This window comes from Notechis scutatus, chromosome 3 (genome assembly GCF_049901735.1).
Source record: "Notechis scutatus isolate UNSWTSFEM ecotype Mainland chromosome 3, rNotScu1.2, whole genome shotgun sequence".
Classification (NCBI taxonomy): domain Eukaryota; kingdom Metazoa; phylum Chordata; class Lepidosauria; order Squamata; family Elapidae; genus Notechis; species Notechis scutatus.
The window spans coordinates 144,215,738-144,235,683 of NC_142011.1; the positions used below are offsets into that span (position 1 = coordinate 144,215,738).

Sequence of the window (19,946 nt, forward strand, 5' to 3'; positions counted from 1 at the left end):
ATGTGCTTAATTTAGGATGGAGGATCATGAAGGAAAGGCAAAGAGAAACGCAACGCTAACAAAACCCCACATTCTCTGCTAGAAGCAACGGAGACGCTCAGAAAGGGTTAAGGCTGGCTTGGCCAGGCTCTGTTGTGCGTATGCAATAATCTGTGTGGCTCTCTTGGCCGTCTGACAAAGAGTTGCCTCCTTCTCCTCCACCCCTTTGCATGAAGTAGGATCCTTGAGCTAAGGCAGAGGCTGCCAACTGCTCCATATTTGCCTTCTATTACACATTTACATACTGGAGAAGAGAGGAGCGAGCTTACTATCCGCAGACGAGCTTACTATCCGCAGACTTCGTCATTTCTATTACAATTGGTAAGGGAAGCAACAGTATCACACCGAAGGGAAGGAGAAATAAATTATTATTTTATTTTTTTAAAAAGCAAAAAAAAAGCAAAAAAACAAACAAACCCAACCCCTATTCCAAGACCTTGAGATCAACTGGCAAGTATTATTATTTTTTTCTCCGGTCCGCCTTCCCCACAACCCCAGTCTCCACTGACACTTTATACAGTAAGTGGCTTTTTTGTTTAAAAAAAAAATTCCTCCTCTGCTTTCGCTTCTTTCGCTCCCTTCCCCCCTCCCAAGCAAGCCTCCAGATATTTCCAGCTGGAAAAACACATACAAGGTTACTGGGAAAGGGGGGGGGGGAAGGGAAGGGCGACGTAACGCTGAGTTATATGCTACGGGTTGGAAGGAAAGTCGCCCTTGTAAGAATTCTGTCAATTGCATCGCTTGCTTCTTCCTCCCAGTTTCCCCCCCCCTCTCTTCTTCTTTCTCCCTCTACCCGGGGGGAGGAGGGGGAACCCACACACATACACCTCCCTCCCTCCGGGGCTTTAGGTGTCGAGGCCGGAGCCAAAGGAGGAAGGAGAAACCAGGCCAGGATGGTGTTATTTTTACGTGCTGTGGGTGGTGCTGGCTGAAATTCTTTGCATTCTGGGCATAGGAGAAATCCCCCCCCACACACGCTCCGTAAAAGCAGAGAGTAAAGAAAGAACAGGAAGTCAGTCGTATGACACCCCCAAAAAAAAACCCACCCCGCGCATTTGGCTTGTGTGCTGGCTGGCTTTCCTTCCTCTCTTATCAAAGCCTCTGCGGCGCCCACCGGCGTTACGCTGGGGCTACCAAGAGCAAGAAAGCGGGAGCCTTCCCGCCGCCTCGTCCTCCCTAAGTGCGTGACTGGCGCCCGGGGAGCCATTGGCGCGGAGAGCGCGGGGCTTAAGCCCAGGCCGCGGAGTTTTTTGAGCGCGTCCCGAAGCAACGCCCTCCGCCGGCTGCCTCGCTGGCTGCCGCCGCCGCCGTCTGGCTAGAGTCGCGTCCTTCCTTCTCGCCGCTGCTGAAGGCCGGCTGGGCTGCTGAGGGCGAGCGGAAGAGCGTTTCTCTCTCTCTCTCTCTTCCCCTCCCCCCCCTACTCCTCCCCCGGCTTGATAGTAAGGGAGGGCCAGCCGTCGCTGCAACTGTATAGTACGGGGCTGGGTGGTTGCCTGAGGGGTGAATGAAGCGAAGAGGCGGCGCAGGAGGAGGAGGAGGAGGCGGCGCTGGGACTGGGATGTGCCCAGCAGCGGTAGCAGTTCCAGCTCCTCCACTATGCTCCTACATTCAGGCCCCAAATCGGCTGGAGGCTCCTCCGGGCACTACTACAGCAAGGAGTCAGTGAGTGAGTAAAGGCCACTGCTGGGCACGAGAGAAGCAGGTAGGGCTCCGTTTACAGGTGGAGAGAGAGAAGGGGAGGGGGAGGGCTGTGTTCCCCTTCTTCACCTTGACCCATCCTCCCCGGCAGCTTCTGCTTTTCACCTTCCGCTAGGCTTTTCCTAGAAGGGAAGATCGCCACCAGGGGCTGCCAAAATTTTGCCAGGAAGGATCGGCTTTTTTTCTTTTCTTTTCTTTCTTTTTTTAATAAACCCAACAGAGTTGTTTCCCCCTTCCCCCCTTCAAGAAAAAGGAGGGGGGGGGGAAGGGAGAAAAAAGAGACAATTCCGCGTACCGCTGCCTTTTGAAATCCTGTTTTGTGTCTCGGTGCTGTCCTGCTTCCCGTCACTCACTCTCAAATTATTTTTCAAAAGTTACCTTCTTTTAGTTTGCCGAAGCCTTATTCTGATCTCCAAGCCTTGAAACAATCGCGTAGCCCCCCCCTCCCCTCCCCCTAAAATGTTACAGAGAAAGTATTTTCCTGCATACGTCGATCTGTATTGTACATGCTAACGGGAACAACAAAATAGCATTTTGAAAGGTAGAGAGATACCCGAGGTGTTTTGGAATTTTGTAAAAAGAGCAGCCGGGGAAAAAAAAAGATCAGAATCCAGTGATCGAAAAGAGAGCAAATTGAAAGCTTGTTATATAATGCCACACTATGTGGCTAACAAGAACAAGCTATTTTTATTTTGTTTACCGTAAGGTATGCAATAGGGACTCCTCCAGAATAATATTTTTTCCCAGTGATCATAAACTCAGATAGAATTGGAGGAGGAAGGAAATCCCATACTTTATAATTTCATAATGTGCATAATAATTAGTTTTACAATTATGTCTTTGGGAAACCACAATTATGTAGTTGCATGTCTTTGTTTGTGGATTCTTTTTTTTTTTTAACCCATATATTTGAATACGAAATATTTCATGATGGAGGTGATTAGATCTTTAGCTATCCACATTTTGTGTTTTTGACAGGGGTAGTAAATTATGTGTGATTCAGTGTAACCAGTTACTTTGCTGACATTCTGGGGCAGTTTATTTCAGTTTCCAGTGAAACCTTGAAACAGCACATTCAGATTTCATCAGTGAATGTGGATTTGTTTGTCTGGCTGGTGAGGACAGCCTAGTGTTATTGCTCTGAGAATAAGGGTTATGAATGAGGAAGAGATAACTGATGAGATACTGTTTTACTTAGAGTTGCAGGTTTATTTTTCTCCTGTTAACTGTTTTACAGGTCATTCTCTACTGATTAGAACTGTCCTTATTCTCATCCACTGTAAATGGAAGCAAAAAGCTGATAGGTTTTCCACATTTCTCTATGTGTATGTGTATGTGTGTGCGTGTGCTGTCATGTAGAGACATGTCAGTGGTGTAGGTTTCAGTGCACTCTCTCTAGCCCTGATCAGTCATGTAATTAGATTGAGGTGCCATGGTAACAGACAGTATTCATCGTCCATTCAGGTACATTTTTCTTGTGACTGGGGTACCTCGGATGGGCTTATGTTGCAGGCATGAACAACTTTTTAGTCACTTATGTACTATTTATGTATTGCCTGTTTGCAGACGATACACATAATTTGTATAAAAACTGAAATGGAAGAAATCAGAGGGTGCATGTGATATTGGAGTAATTTTAACTTTGAATGTAGGAGTTGCAAGTCGTAAGATTTTCTGTATAGCATTAAAATTTATTTTTCTTGTTTATAGATCTTTAGCAGAAGAGTGCTTGTTCACATTAGAAATTAGGTTAAGCTGGTTGCTGAATATTTTTGTATTTTTGTTTTTGTTTTTTCAGAGGCTTGTAAAATTATAAACAGTGGTAATGGTTCATCCCTCTTCTCTGCATGAATTTCTGAGTGCAATTGAAAATGTTTAACCCAAAGGTATTATTATTTGAGCTACCAGAAGGCATTGGTGATTGCTTTTAAACTTGGAAGAGCTTTTTTTAAGTTTAATCTTCCTTTGAGTTTTAATTGGTTTATGGTTGGTATTTTACTTTGAAGAAATCCTTTAGGGCAACTTTATAGGACAGGCAACTTTGGCTGTTTTCCTCTTTGATTCAGTGGGACTGAATGGATAGTGGGACCATCCATACATATTTTGAATAACAGCAGCTTTTTACTAGGATAACATTTTATTAATTGGATTGCTTAAAATATGGATTAATTTGGTATGTATTTAATTATGCTGAGAACTGAGATTTCAGATTTTTCTTTTTTATTCTTTTCCATCTGCAACAACACAAGCTTTCTGGAATTTTTAATTGGTCCCTTTATATTTTCACAAGAGTGGCCCATATAACTTTTTTTTAATGTGTGTCTATATCGTCTTTACTGTCCAAATGTGTCTTGTATATTCAGAACATCAAACCACTGCAGGAATTTAAAGATTCCAACCCTTAAAATTTTTTGCAAGCATAATAGCTTCAGTTTCCTGGAATGCATTTTCTAGCTGTGTTGTTGATTGATGAATGGCTTTTACATCCCAGTTTCTAAAATTTACACAATGTTTGTCAGGAGCATGTAGGCTTGTAAGTAATTCATGATAAAGTTCTCATCTTGGATCCTAAACCAGTGTCATTAGATTTTCCCATAAAGACATTTTGTGTAAATAGAAAGTTGTGTGGTATGCAAATGCCATGAACATGTATTGTTAGTAGATTAACAGTTGCCTGTAGCATTTTAAAACTTCAGAGTTTATACTAAAAAAAATCTGTTTCAGTAAGTAATTTGAGTTTGTTGCTTAGCCATTTGAAGGCAGGAATCACACATGATGCTGTACTTTCAATGGCATGCAAAAGTTAAACATCCCCCGTGTCTTAATTTATGAATTTGTAGAAATTATTTTTAATCTAAACTACACCAACTAATGCAGGTATCATTGAAATAACAATAATTTCAGTAAAATGCATTGTAATATAGATTTTATTTGTTTTAGCAATTAACAGATAAGGGAAAATAAAACAAGTTGGAATTTAATAATAATGTATTTGTTTGAAGACCATAGTGAGCATAATATAAATATTTTAACAGTTTCTTTAATGGTTTACATAATGCTCCAATTCTTATTTATTTATTTTTATATCTCTGTTTTAAACACAATATTACATTTAGGGAAGAGCAAAGCTTTTTATTATAGTTAATACATTTTTAATGCAAAATAAAACACATTAACAATGCCAAAGATTCATATTTGCATGCTTCTATGTCACATGTTGATTTTTAAAAAAGTTATATTTTGCTCTGCTCCAAGTTATTAAATTATTAGTACTTGGAGCCTTCATCCCCATTAACCATTTTGAAACTGGAAATGTTTGTTTTTGTTTATTTGTTTGTTTATTCTCAGTATTGTTGATTATAAGCGTGTTTTTCATCTGTGTATCTAATTGGCATACTTCTCTCTCTCTCTGCCGAGTTTCAGCTTCACTTCTGATGATCTTTTAGAGCAGTTTCTCATACGAGCAGGCCTATTAAGGGAGGCTGTTACTAGTTTACAGACTCCATCACATTCTGTTCAGATTTCTGTTTTGGGCCAGTGTGTGCCATCCAGCAGTCTGAAAACAAAAAGAAATGAATGTGACAGGGAATAGCAAGAGGAACATAGAATTAATTTTGTAGAATGTTTCTTTCTCACGGTTCTGCTACTATGATATGATTGACTTGTTAATGAAGCTTTATGAATGTGTAGGAATGCTTTAGACCTATGACTGAGATGTCTGAAGAATGATGTGCTTTCACTTTGGACGTCAAAAGTTAGTACAAGAGCTTTTATTTTAAGTTACATTTTATAAAAAAAAACCTTTTCTGATTATGTTTTTAAGTGTCAGATGATCTTTATGGTAACATTTACTATAGAATTGTCTATTGTGTAATAAAACATATCTAGTTCTTTGCTCTGACAGCTGGAGGCAGTGCTTTACATATATTTGGTGTCTCTGAGAACAAAAGTAGGCCTCACTTTTCCCCCCTCACTACCACAGTAGTGAATGTTGACTGAAATGTTTATTAAGCTCAGGCATAATTTGTTAAGAAGCAGTTTCTTTGTTGAGAGAATCTTTGAGTGCTTTGCTGGCCCATTGATCTGGTGAATAATTAACTGTTTAGATGGAATTCATGTACTTAGTACAAATAATAGATTTAGAGAGCAATTCTATATCCAGTTATCTGGGAATAAATTCAGTGAATTAAAACAATTGTTCATTACTCGTGTAGGGTTATCCTTATAATATGATTAATGTAAGAAATGAATTTTAAAAACCCTGCAAGTTAAACTACAGAGTTCTGGGGGTAGGATTGCATATTGAAATTTAAACAAAGATGATGTGAACATTTGGATAAAATTTTAATATGTTAATTGTTTCCACAGTTTTTAGGAGATTGTGATTTAATAAATCGGATATTTTTGGTGAATTTTTACAAAGGGAAATCAATAATGATATAATGCATTAAGGAATGTCTCTTGTACAAGCCTGATTTAAATGGGATATGTGGAGAAAATAGGATATATAAAGGAAATCTTAATAGATTGTGCTCGATTTGATTAAATCTTCAGCTTAATTTGACTTAAAATTAAAAAGGAGTATAAAGTTCCAGCAGGTGACGATGCATGGTCTATCTTTTCTGGCTCAGAAACTAAGCAGAGTCAGCCTTGATTAGTATTTGGATGGGAGACCACCAGGATATAATGTATATTAGACTAGGAAAACATCCTGGAAGAAAGAAGGGGCAAACCACTTCCATATTGTTACAAGAAAATGACACAAACATCTCCATAAAATCACCAGGAATTTAGCTTGAGTTAAAGTAGACCTTACAGTTGGAATTAAAAAGTACAGAGGGGTATACATATATGTGCAAACATATAATTTCAAGGAGTAATGTATTGGTTTTCAACATATGATTTCAAAAACCCTGAAACTATATGTTATAAAATAAACTGAAAGGAAATGTAATGTACTTATTTATATTTATAAGAGCTTGTAAGGGGATAACGTAGCAACCATAAAAATGAGGAAAGAGCTGATGTACTTCAGCTAATCCAAAAACTTTTTAAAAATTAAATCACTTTCCCTTTTACATATTGTTGTTTAAACTAAAAAGTTTCTGCTGAAGTTCTGGGAATGGTGCCTTCTGATAGAGAAATAAACACATTTAACTTTCTCACAATTTTATGTTGTTTATGCTATTAGATATTCTAATATGGTTGGGTTATTTTTAAAAAAAATATATGCTGTAATAGCTTCAGTTTCTTGTTATTTATTTTCTGATACTTCATTTTAAGGGGAAAGCTTCTCTTGCAGATCGTTCTTTTGCAAAAGAAGACATTTGATTTGTATAGATAGATACAGGTGCCCCTGTAATATCACCGCAGGCTGGTTTTCACAATTTTGTGCAAGTCCTAAGCAGAATTCAGTGTATCACTGTAGCTAACTGTGTGATGCCAACATTATTTGAAGAGCAGATTTAGGTGATTTTTTTCCTGTTGTTGCACAGGCTTGTAATATCATTCTTATGTGTCATCTGGCAATATTGACCTCTGTTGTATCACACTAGAGCAATTCATTTACATTGGCCTGATTTAGGTTTTTGGTTTTTTTGGGGTGGGGTGGGGGGTTAAATGAAATGTATGATCCATTCCAGGAAAGAAATGATGGTCTACAGGCTACAATGAATACAATTTCAAATAACATTAAGTCAGAACAACATTATAGCTTAACACAAGGCAGGCTATTTGGTGCATTCCAGATTTTTTAAAGTCCTGCATTGCCTAGCTAGCCTTTGTGTAGCCTCACTGGAGATTGTAGGAATTGAAATTGGAAGTCAATTTGCTTATCTATTCCTGGCTTTACATTATGGTTTATCTGGTGATATTCCATGGTTAAGCTGTTGCTTTGTAGTGTGTGTTTTAAATAGTTACAATTGTCTCTACAGTTTAATCAATCTTGACTAAATCCTAAAAATAATGAATGCTATCTTCTGCTTCCTCATTTTTTTTTTCCAATACCAAGAAATATAGCTGATTTGTCTGCTTCACCACAGGGAGATTCAACTCTGCTATTGTTATCTTTTGACATTATGAGGTTCTTTGAATTTTGCTGCATGTTTTGGCTTTGGAGAGGGGAGAGAGAAGGAGAAAACATTCCATATCTTAATTTCATTAAAATTAAGCTAATATACCAGAAAGCACAAATCATGTCTGTCTTTACATGCAAGCAAGACAGTTTGATGTAAAGATAAACACACACAAAAAAATAAAGTTATGTTTAAAAGTCACAGATTTTGAATGATTTTTTGAAACCATAAAAAAATCCTTTTGATATTTGCTATATTGTACCAGTGCATTGCAATAAATCCCCATTTGTTTGAGAGGCACAGCCAATCTTCTTAAAGCCTTTTTAGGATTCCTTTCTGAAATTGAATTCTGACCAATACTATCCAATAAGTCGATAGCAGGTATTATAGAAATTTTTAGTAATTTTAGCAATGCATTTTATTGGAACATTTTAACAATATAATCTATGGAGTCGTTTTAGCAATGTAATGTAACGTATTCCAAAGTAATCTTCATTGAACTCAACGGAACTTATTTTCAGATAATGTGCATTGAATTGCAGCCTAATAGATATTTTAGTAGCATAAACCCATTTCATCATTCTGCTTTATTCAAAACACATTTCATATATTTGCTACTTTGTAAGTGGATGGTAAATTGTTTTTTGCTTATTTTTGCTTCTCTTCAGATTTTCAATCACAGATACATCAAATTAAAGAGACAATCTAAGCACTGAGCTTTTTTTCTTCACTTCTTCAAGACAACTGCAGCAACAACTTTTACCTTTTCTTAAAAGGTGCTCTTTCCTCCTAAATAAGGTGAGAAAATAGTACTTTCTTTTTAATAATGTATTTTACAAAGGACTTTAATTTGATCTGGTGTTTGATACAGTTTATAACTTATTATTACAGATACAACATAATACAGTCTTGTGTACAGAGGAATTTTTACGCCTCAGCCCTGGAAGTCTCATACAAACTGCACTGTCTCAAATGTTTACAACATCATTTCTGCTTGCAGGTTTTTTTTTTTTTTTGAAGCCTAGTTCACCTTCTAAGAATTGATTGTCCCTATTGATATATTCCATGAATGTTGTGTTTGTTATGTTCTGGGTATAAAGTAAGATGCCTTCCCAATTGCATAAGTATATTAGATTTGCATTCACTTGATTCTAGAGCAGCTGAGGGCAATATGGTCCCAAGAGGTATCTGATTCTCCCAGCTGGGTAAGGAGTGGACAGAAAAAAGTTTTTTTTAAAAAAATGAGATATCCCGCCATTTTCTTTTTTCTTTGCCGACAAAACAAGGACACTCTTATCAACGTTTCAAAATGGATACTCACCGCCATTATTGATCAACATAGTAAAATACTAAGCATGTATGATAGTTCAAAAGTAAACAACATTTCTAAGTCCTACGAACATACACATTCCAATAGAAGTTATAGATATTACTGTAACTTCTATTGTACCTATTTCCTATGCTTCTTTTTCTTTTATAGTTTACCACTTTCCTCAGTCTACAGATCACCATGTTCTCTTGTGCTGTTTTCCTAGATTAATCCCTAAGGAACATTGAATTCCTGTTACCCCAAGAACCCTTTGGGGGTCCTCAGAGGTCTCTGTACTATGTGCACCGGAAATTGACAAAGTAATTTCCTTCCATTTTCTATTTACATCTAGAAAAAAAATAATTCAGCACCCCACTTATCAATATGTCTTTACATTACATGGTGCCTAAGTTATATTTTATTGTGGGTGGGAGGTGTAGTATTGTATTTAAAAAAAGAATAATTGCAAGAACTGTTAAGTTGTAAAGATGTGCAATTTACACTTAGTGCTTACCTAAACTGAAATGGAAAGAGCATGGTTAAATTATGACATTGAATGATGCATGCTAGATAAGACAGTTTCATACTTGTGCCATTATATGCTTTGTTGCTGGAGAGAAAATTATAGACTAACTGATAGAACAGATCGGTAAATTATAATAGCATTAATATTATTTGGTGCCAGCAACAGTATTTCACTGTGTGTATTTCAGATACTAGCCACTATTACAATGTGAATGATGAATAGAGAACTCTTGATTTCAATGGTGCAGCCACTCTGTTTAATCTGATCATTTATTCCAACTCATATAGTTTTTTAGGATCTGTATACAGATTTGTTGGCATGTTCTTATGCCCATCCTCAGGGCCAGTATTCACCATTTCACCATTAGGTAGAATGCTGATATTTGGTACAGAACTTGTTTATGGAATTATCAGGGCAGTGTTTAGTGGGAAATTCTTAAAGTGGTGATATTTAATTGATGAAATTGTTCATAATCGGTGCTGAATGATTTGTGCAAGCCGGCACCGCATCATTAGAAATGTGCTATAGTTTTTTTCATTTATTATTATTTCATGCACCTTAAATCTTTCAAATATTGGCTTCCAAGAAATGTTGGACCTGCTTCAGGAAACAGTTGGACCAGTTCCTGGAAGTCACAGAGATCAATATCTATTAGTGTTGCTGTTTTTGAAGGCCATTTGCCTTTCACTTTAGAACACTAGTAGACTTGTGCATTCGGTTGGCCACTGTAGGAACAAACTGCTAGTCTAGATAAGCAGGGAAGTGGGTGTCCAATCCAGCAGGACAACGCTGATGCTTTTATGTCCTGATTATGGAAATTTTGTGGTTGATAGGGATACTTTTATAATATAATTCAAATCCATCAATGATCAAAGCAAATTTCAAAAGAGGTTGGGGTCACGAGAACTGTGTCTAAGATAAGCTATCATATATATTTCTATTTAGTTTAAATGCCCATGTCGATAGGAGTATAGTGCAGACTTCTTCAGTTCTAGACCGTGTACAGTTCTTACCTTGATGCACTTGGTCATCCTTGTTTAATAAGATGAAAATGTAATTCATCAGTTTAACAAACAAACCACCTTAATGTGCTCCTGTAGTAAGTGTTGCATGTAGAAGTCCTTATTGGGGTGGAACGACCGACATATTTACAGAGTACGTAACTATAATCAATATTGACAGCATTTGAGTACTACTGTGTGGATAGTAGTAAGCGGAAGCAGTATGCTCCATCTCATGATTGGGTAGATCAGGTTGCCCTGATAAACCGGTCTTACGGGGTGGGGGACGACGACACTGTGTGGATACTTACAGAGCTTAGCTATTTTCCATGTTTCCTTTGGGTTGTTGCTTAGATGAGTATCCTGGTGTTTTTTTTATTTCTGTAAAAATATTTGAAATGAGTATTCATGTTTGTAAAAAAATTTAAAGAAAAAAAATTACTGTGGGCTTCGAAGGTATTAGTGCCCCCTGCTGTTTGAGTGAGAAAACTTTTACTCAACAGGAACAGAAAAAATAATTTTCATTTACTTTCACTATATTCAATTGTTTTTAAGAGGAAATTAATTCTTTTTTAAAAATGTCTATTTAGTGTTGATGAATTGTAAATATTGGCTGATGATTGTACACTCTTAAAACTGACTTAGTGGTAATATACTTTTTTAGACGTATTGTCCTGTATTAAACGTTTTATATTCTGTTTTCCCACTAATACTAAAATATACAAATGTAAAATATATTGAGATTTTGAAGTTCTTTTCATGTTGTAGAAGTTTAAGAAAGACAACATACCTCTTTAGTTCTTAGCTTAAATATTATTGGTGGTCTCTTGTAAATATAATATATATGGAAAAAAAACAATATATATGAAAAATAGGACTAGGATTGATTGCCTTCATCTGGAGAATGCTTTAATGATGTGAAAAGAGATGCTTCTCATGCCCTCCATATTTGGGAACTAAAGAAATTAGAAAATAGTGGACAATGGTTGCTTTTCCTATACAGTAGTCCTCACGTAATGACCATAATTGGAATTGGAAATTCTGTTGCTAAGTAACACATGATTGCACATGACTTTGTGATTTTATTGCTGGCTTTGACTTTGCATGTTGGAAGCTAGTTGTGAAGCTTGCAATGTGATCGTATGATTGTGAGACACTGTGATGGTAATAAATGCATGTTGGTTACATGCATATGAATATAGAAACCTTTAACTGTTGTTTTGCAGCTCTCTGAAGTTTTAAAATCGTTTTGTTCTCATCGTATTGAGGAAATCAAAGTAATAAAAATGTATTCTAATAAGTCTTAGGGTATTCTTCTGTAGATCAGGGAACTTCATATAGTGCTTTTCCTAAGTACTGTAGCTTGCCTTTGCTCTTAACCTAAAGTATAGGTCGTCTACCTATGACTAGGACAATTGTATAATTTTCTTAATTAATGCAATTGAGGGAAAAGATTCTGTTCAGACCATTCAGACACACAAGAATGAATGAAAATGGTAATTGTTTAGTGAGTATCTCCATAAAAAGGGGTATATTTTTGAATAAATAGTTTAAACATAATAATACGTATACACGTGAAAAAGGAATGAATGTAAAAAGCAGGACTGAACTGATGGTTTCTTATGAAAAAGAATTATTAAAAAAATGTAAGGTTGATGTGAGGATTATTTGGTAATGACAAAAGTGGAACTTGAAAAGAAAAGGATACTGAAGAAAAGAAAATAAGAAAAGAAATGAGAATAGAAACAAAGCTATAGCAATAGTAAAGAGCACTTAGATTTATATAGACTTACATACCACCCCATGGTGCTTTTTAGCACTCTCTGGATGGTTTATATACAATGTCAGCATATTGCCTCCAGCAATCTGGGTCCTCATTTTACCCACTTCAGAAGAATGGAAGGCTAAGTCAACCTTGAGCCCTGTCAAGATTGAACTCCAGACTATGGGCAGGGTTTGCCTGCAATACTGCATTCTAATCACTGTGTCCTCAGGGAAGTTTAATTTTAGGACGAGAAAGAATGAGTCCACTGTGTAAGAGTATTTATTTGTCCCGTTTGTTTGTAAACATTTGGTTGAACTAGGATATTAACGGCAACGATTTGTGAATCAATCTACCTCAAATGGATTAATTTAAAAAGTGTGTCTAAAATCTAGGACCTATTATTCACATGGGAGTGAAACCTTGGCCAAGTTGGACTGCTTAAGTGCTGTTGCACCATCATGCTGCCATGGTCAGCTGTGATCATGTGATCATTATTTTCAGTACTCCCTGTCAGCTTCTGCCCAAGGATATTCAATGAGGAAGTTGGAAGTCGTTCCTTCTCCCACTGCTTTTTCGCCCATGACCATTCTGCTTCTCTGTTCCAGTAAGAAAATACTGAATATAGGTTGGCTGTTTAGAACATAAATTCCTCTCCCAGTAGAATTAATGGGACTATAAAGGAGGAAAATATTCGAGTTATGAGAAAGTGTATAATTTTTTTTTATTCCACAGTGCCACTGAAGTGTGTTAACTTTATTCAAATAAAAGAAGATGGGATGAAGACGTTTTAAGGTGTGCAAATACGGCTATGTAACATGAAGATTGTTGTGAGGGGTGAATTTTTGTTAAAAGAAGCAAGAATAGCTATGCGATAGAAAGTGCTTATGTAGAAATGGGAATTGAAAATGTCGGGAGGAACCTAGTTAAATGCATTGGAAATGGGGAAGTGTGTAATAAATAGGAAACAAACAAGGATAAATGGATGATGAATGTGGATACAATATGAAAATAAGTGATCAGCGTCGAGATATGTCGAGGTAGAAAGAATGAATGATGGCTGAATTGCAAACAAATATGTGAAGGAAAAGTTAATGGGTCAAAAGGAATAGAACTTTAAGAAAATTATGATTCTAAAAAAAAAAGATGAATAGTTTATAGAACAAAAGAAAATGTATGAATTGTCATATAGATCAGTGGTCCCCAACCACCGGGCCCTGGACCGGTACCGTGGATCATTTTTTACCGGACCACAAAGAAGTGGGCGCCGCTATCTTGTTTCGACGGCGCTTGAGAAAGTGCTTTCGGGTGAGCTTGTCAGTTGTCGGTTGGAAAGCGGCGTTTGGGTGCTGAAGGAATCCTCGCGCCTTAGTTTCATCGAGGGGGGGCGGCTTCGAACGAAGAGCCGTCCCGATGGTGGTGGAGTCTCGCGTTACTCAGGAGGAGATTAAGAAAGAGCCCGAAAAGCCCATCGACAAAGGTACAAAGGAGGAATTGAAGGTGGTGGGGAGAAGCGGGGGACGGCTGGCTGGCCGGTCGCTCGGCTCGCCTTGCCTTGGTCGTGCGTGCTGATGCCGGTACCGGTCTGTGGATCATTTTGTGATGCCGGTACCGGGCCGTGGGACAAAAAAGGTTGGGGGCCACTGATATAGATGAATGTGAGAAAAGCAAGGATATCCAGGAAAACAAAAAACAAAAACAAAACACAGGTAGTTCTCCACTTACGACCACAATTGACCCTAAATTTTTTTTTGCTAAGTCAGACATTTGTTAAATGAGTTTTGCCACATTTTGTGATCTTTCTTGCTAAAGTTGTTAAGTGAATTTCTGCAGTTGTAACACAGTTGTTAAATGATTCTGGCTTACCCACTGATTTTACATTGGAAGGTTGCAAAAGGTGATTACATGTTCCCAGGGATACTGTTAGCTATCATAAATACATGCCAGTTGCCAAATGTCCACATTTTGACCACGGAGATGCTGCAACAGTAGTAACTGTGGAAAACGTTTATAAGTCACTTTTTTCAGTGCTGTTGTTAATTCAAACATTTACTAAGCAAACTGTTTTAAGTCAAGGACTACCTATAGCAGGGGTGTCAAACTGGATTTTTTCGAGGACCGGATCAGATTGCAGTTCTCCTCCATGGGCCAGCAGGGGGGTGGGGGAGATGGGACGGATGCCTCCTGCAGCACCCTGCCAGCCAAAATGGGGTGCTTGGGGCTGCATGAGGTCCCTCATGCCCCATTTCCAGCCTGGGAGGCCTTCTGCAGCACTTTGCCAGCCAAAATGGGGTGCAGGGGGGGGCATGTGAGTCTTCCCGTGCCTTGTTTTTTGATGGCAGAATGCTGCAGGAGACTGTCCAGGAAAAAAACGGGGCATGGGGAGCTGTGTGTGGCTACCCTGTGCCCCATTTTGGCTGCCAGAGGTACCACAGGCCGGTCCTTTGCTATTTCCAGGATGGCTCCACAGGCCAGATTTAAGCACCCTGCGGGCTGAATATGTCCTGCGGACCTTGAGTTTGACACCCCTGACCTATAGTATGACAAGATGTAGCAGGTGATATTGATGGTAGATTTCTTTTCTACTTATTTCCCACCTTTATTTTATTTTCCTTACTATTTCTTTTTTTCTGCCTTTGCATAATGTCGTTTATCCCGAAAGGAAAGATTGTGGCATGATGTATTTGTATGTAGAGGAAATGGGAAACACAAAGATGCAGGCAATTACTTTTTTTAGAATGCATTTCCTCTCCCATTTCATAATGAAGTATTCTGATCTAGCAGGAGAGATTCTTAGCATTTCGTAATGGGGTATTCTGATCTAGCAGGAGAGATTCTTAGCAGACCCTAGAGGTTTTTAGACAGATGAATCAACACTGGGAGTAGTTTCCACATAGTGAGGAATGTATGCTGGACGAAGCATTTTCCTCACTGTATTATTTTGCTGTCAAGGACAACTTATTTTTTTGCTCTGAATTCAAAATATTGAGACTGATGACAGAGCTTTCTGGATTTCAGGAGCTACTTCTGAGAGGGGAGGCATAGGACACACTTAAGGAATACACTTTACAAATGAATGTCAGAATGGGGAAAATGGCTTTTGGGTAGGCGAGGAAGATGGCTAGGAAAGGGTGCAAATGAAATCCAGTATGGTATGTCCTGTGCTATTAGATGACAAAAAACAAATTTTGGGCTTCTTTCATGTTCTAACATTTCTTCAGGTATTTGAAGAATGCTGTCATGTTGCCCTCAGCCATGCCTTTTCAACAGTTCTAGGTACCTAGTAACTTCAGTCTCATTGTTGACATTGGTTTCCAGTCTCTTGTTGCTTTTCAATCCCCTTCTGTACCTAATCCAGTTGGTCTGAGTGTTTTCTGTTGTGTGACATCCAGAATTGGACACAGTCCTTGAGGTAGAAACTATTATGACCCATTGTGTGTATTGTTGGCATCTGAACTCAAAAGGTCATTTAAAGCTTGAGAAATACTTGAATGGGGGCAAATTCACATAATAGGCCCTAGCAATATTATGTCACCTGTAATTTTAAGGATTATGTGTTCTATTTGTATGTTTTATAAGCTAATATGTTTATTGTACATTTAGCAATTTACAGCAAAAAATTAAAATCAAGATGTTAAAAACAAGAGAAACAACTAAACAGTTAAAATTAGTAGCTTCTACAAAATACATTTTAAGGGCTTTTTTTTGAAAGATATAAAGATGGTAGACCTTTCAACTATGCAGATAATATATTTCTAAGTTAGGGTGACAAAAATCGAGCTTTGACCTCAAATTGCCATCAGATGACCTTGTGGTACCTGAAGGCAACTTACATGACCTCAGTAAGCAAAGGGTTAACTTTTAAGATATATTTATGTACCTTATAGCAGTGGTCCCCAACCTTTCCAGCTTTGCAGACCAGTGGAGGCAGGGGACAGAGGCGATAGTTCTGTTCACTCAAATGGAGCTTCTTGTACATGTGTTCGCCACTCACACAAGTGGACCTGCATGTATGCACTGGCCTGCCGCTTGTGCAGCCTGATTCTAAATGGGCCGTGCCCCAGTACCGGGTCATGCGCCATGGGTTGGGGACCCTGCCTTATAGGATTGTGCTTCATACTGAATGCGTTCTTCTCGTTGGTAGCAACGCATGCAGCCTTGTAAACTGCCTACTTTCATAACAATTTCAACAACATTGTAATAAAAATCTGTCCCAAATATTATAAATTCATTTTATTGATAGATTAGTTTCTTTGTAGCCTTTAATATTTCCTGTTCTGTTTGATTCTGTGCAAACCAAAGGAAACTAGTTTTTGTGTTCTGTTTTCTTTAAAGTTTTATTTTAATGGAACAAAAGAAAGAAATTATTAGTCAATTCCAAAAGAAATAATGCTAATATGAAACTTCAGAATAAAAGAAACTGTGAAGTTAAATGTGGTCTTTGACTTTTTAAAAGAAAAGTATTTGCAGTTTTCAATATATAATTTTCCACTGCTTCAATCATTTTCAGCATGTTTTGTCTGTATTCCTATAATAATTATCCGTTAGATTTTAAATGCTTTTTTCCTTAAAGCCACATTATTTAATCATTTTACAAGTTCTTTAAATAAAAACAATTATTTTCCTTTTTCAAATCTTTTCAATGTTATTACTTGTATTTTTCAGTCTTGGGGCATATTTGCTAATCTGCATTAATTTTAATACATTAAGCATTCATACTTTTGGTTATTCCTAATAGTAAAAAATAGTGGATGCATTGTTTATTTGTGTTCTGCAATTGTAATTACATCTATCCAAAATAGATTATTATCAGTCTAAAGTTAAAATGATTTAATCACAGTGTGGTAGATAATCTGAACGTTCTTTGTAATTTGTATTGTGATTCTTATGAGAAATATACAAGCTTGTGATAAGATTCATATATCATTTTGGATCTTTTAGATAAATGCATTTCCATTGCTTATTTGATATACTCGTTTAAATGTTTGTTCATCTGATTTTTATCTGAAAACTTATTTGTATTTTGGGTATCCATTATATAATTTTGTTCGTTTCAAATTTTGTTAAGGCCTATGTATATTTTATTTAAAGCACCTGTTATTTTGTTATTATAGTGGCAAGCACAGTTATCTTAAACTGTTAAATATTTATATTCTAAAAGTCATTTAAGAAATATTTTGTTTTTTCAACCCTTCCTTCTACACTACCATCACAGTATACAAATTCCTGAAAATACTCTAAAGCAGTGGTCCCCAACCTTTTTTGTACCACGGACCGGTACAATCCACGGACCGATCCACGGACCGGTACCGGCATCAGCACGCACGACCAAGGCAAGGCGAGCCGAGCCACCGGCCAGCCAGCCATCCCCCGCTTCTCCCCGCCACCTTCAACTCCTCCTTTGTACCTTCTCGCGGTCGATGGGCTTTTCGGGCTCTTAATCTCCTGAGTAACGCAAGACTCCACCGCCATCGGGACAGCTCTTCGTTCGAAGCCGCCCCCCCCCCTTCGACGAAACTAAGGCACGAGGATTCCTTCAGCACCCAAACACCGCTTTCCAACCGACGACCGACAAGCTCACCCGGAAGCACTTTCTCAAGCGCCGTCGAAACAAGATGGCGGCGCCCAAGCAAAGTAGGCCCTACTTTCATTCTTTGCAGCCGGTACAAAATGATCCACGGACCGGTACCGGTCCGGGGCCCGGTGGTTGGAGACCTCTGCTCTAAAGCATATGCTGGCATTAATTGGAAAATTTCAGGAATTAATATTGAGGTTAAATTCACTCTAGTATGTTCTTTAACACATTTTACTGGATTAAAATCATGTATTCTCACACACCCCTCCTAAATTCAGTCTTCCGGTGGTATCAGGTTATGTTATTCTAATGCCTCATTCTCCAATGAGCTGTTCAGAGCATCCAGTAGTGGGAGGTGCTTCAGTCTCTGCATGTATAGGCTGGGCTTATTTTCTGGAATGCTCCTCCTCCTCCACAGGACTCCTTCCTAGCATTCCCCAGTTTTGGCTCAGCCTTGTTGAGGATAGGCAGTGCTTTTCGTTCTTCCTTGGCTGAAACAGGAGAATTATTTACTTATCTTTCAGGTTTGGAAATAGACCAATCCGTGCTTAAGGATCTCTTAGCCTCCAAATAATATAATGATCTCCCGATGTTGTCCTATTCCATCTGGCCATCGGAGATCGTTCGCATTGGCGGGAAGTGCCGTTCGTGCCCCGAACTGGAGGGAGGCTTCGACATCATTCCACGCCCTCCTCAACTACTTATTCTACCCCTGCCATTGTGATAGCTGCACAGTTTCCATCACATTGGCAATTGTGGCGTGGCGTGTATATATATATATATACACACACACACATATACAGTATACAACTCTGTTGCACGAGCGAAAACGCCACGCCACAATTACCAATGTGATGGAAACTGTGTAGCTATCACAATGGCAGGGGTAGAATAAGCAGATTGGCTGGGAACATTGTGTTCCTGTATTGGAGGCTTTTAGTGCAGCTTGGCTCCAAGTAACCACAAGCCAGGCAAACACCTGGGCACAAACATATCCCCCCTGATACCTCCAGCTCAAACACACCCCAACCAGGCACCCAGATGAAACCTAGCTTCCTAATAAATGATAGCCGTCCATTTACTTGGAGCCAAGCTGCACTAAAAGTCTCCAATACAGGAACACAATGTTGCCAGCCAATCAAGACAGAAAAAGCCACAAAACAGACAGAAGATATTAGAAACACTAATCAAGCAGAACACAGCAAATTCCAAGACCAATAAACACAGACCAAGACTCCCAACCAATCAGGATGAAGAAAAAACCATTCTGGCACAGCAGTAGGCTAGCCCCAAATTTAAAACTGAAATGGCTGTGAAAGTCTGACTCACAGACAAACACAATACAGAAGCCTGATGATGGCAGATGAGATTCTGCCGAAACGTTGCTACAACTTTAAAAGCACAACTATAATGACGTGGGAAAATACCCGAACAAAGCTGAATACCATATATGTAAATACCCGCGAAAACTTAAGAAAATATATATATATACACACACACACACACATACAGCACATATATGATTATCATTAAATATAACAATAACAATAATAATAACTCTGATAATAAACTATATTGGTAGTAATATAATAATAATAAAATATTATTATTGAGATACCACTCATAGAAATAAAAAAATAAAAAAATAGAAAGGGGACTCTATTATCAGGGCACCCGGTCCGTTCTTGGATCAGGCCCCTGGGCGTGCCAACTGCCTATACAGTATTGCATTGAATAACAAACATACAGTGAATTTTCAATCAAAATGGCAGGCGATAGTGGCTCTCAGACCTCAACCTCAAAGGTCAAACCTAAATCTCAGCATAAATCTAAACAGACAAAAGGAAGTTCTAAAGCTTCAGAAAAAGACGCCAACAGGTGCCACAAGACATTGGAAAAGCAAATAGATAAGTGCACACAGGAGACGCACAGGGCCTCTCAAGCTTCTTCACCCCCCAGTCC

At 38.3% G+C, this 19,946-nt stretch overlaps 1 protein-coding gene across 9 annotated transcripts in view; it reads left to right on the forward strand.

Annotated features, from left to right (window-relative positions):
• Positions 1 to 207: 207 nt before the first annotated feature.
• Positions 208 to 19,946, forward strand: part of ATXN1 (ataxin 1) — a 231,161-nt gene continuing 211,422 nt past the window's right edge. For 2 of the 9 annotated variants that reach the window (XM_087961347.1, XM_026670016.2), the window contains exons 1-2: positions 1,583 to 1,741; positions 8,480 to 8,609. The gene's annotated coding sequence lies outside the window, so the exon portion shown is untranslated. Of the gene's footprint in view, positions 559 to 1,370; positions 1,742 to 8,479; positions 8,610 to 9,291; positions 9,441 to 19,946 lie in introns of those variants that run through there. The other 7 variants (XM_087961348.1, XM_026670015.2, XM_087961349.1 and 4 more) reach the window with 7 other exon arrangements.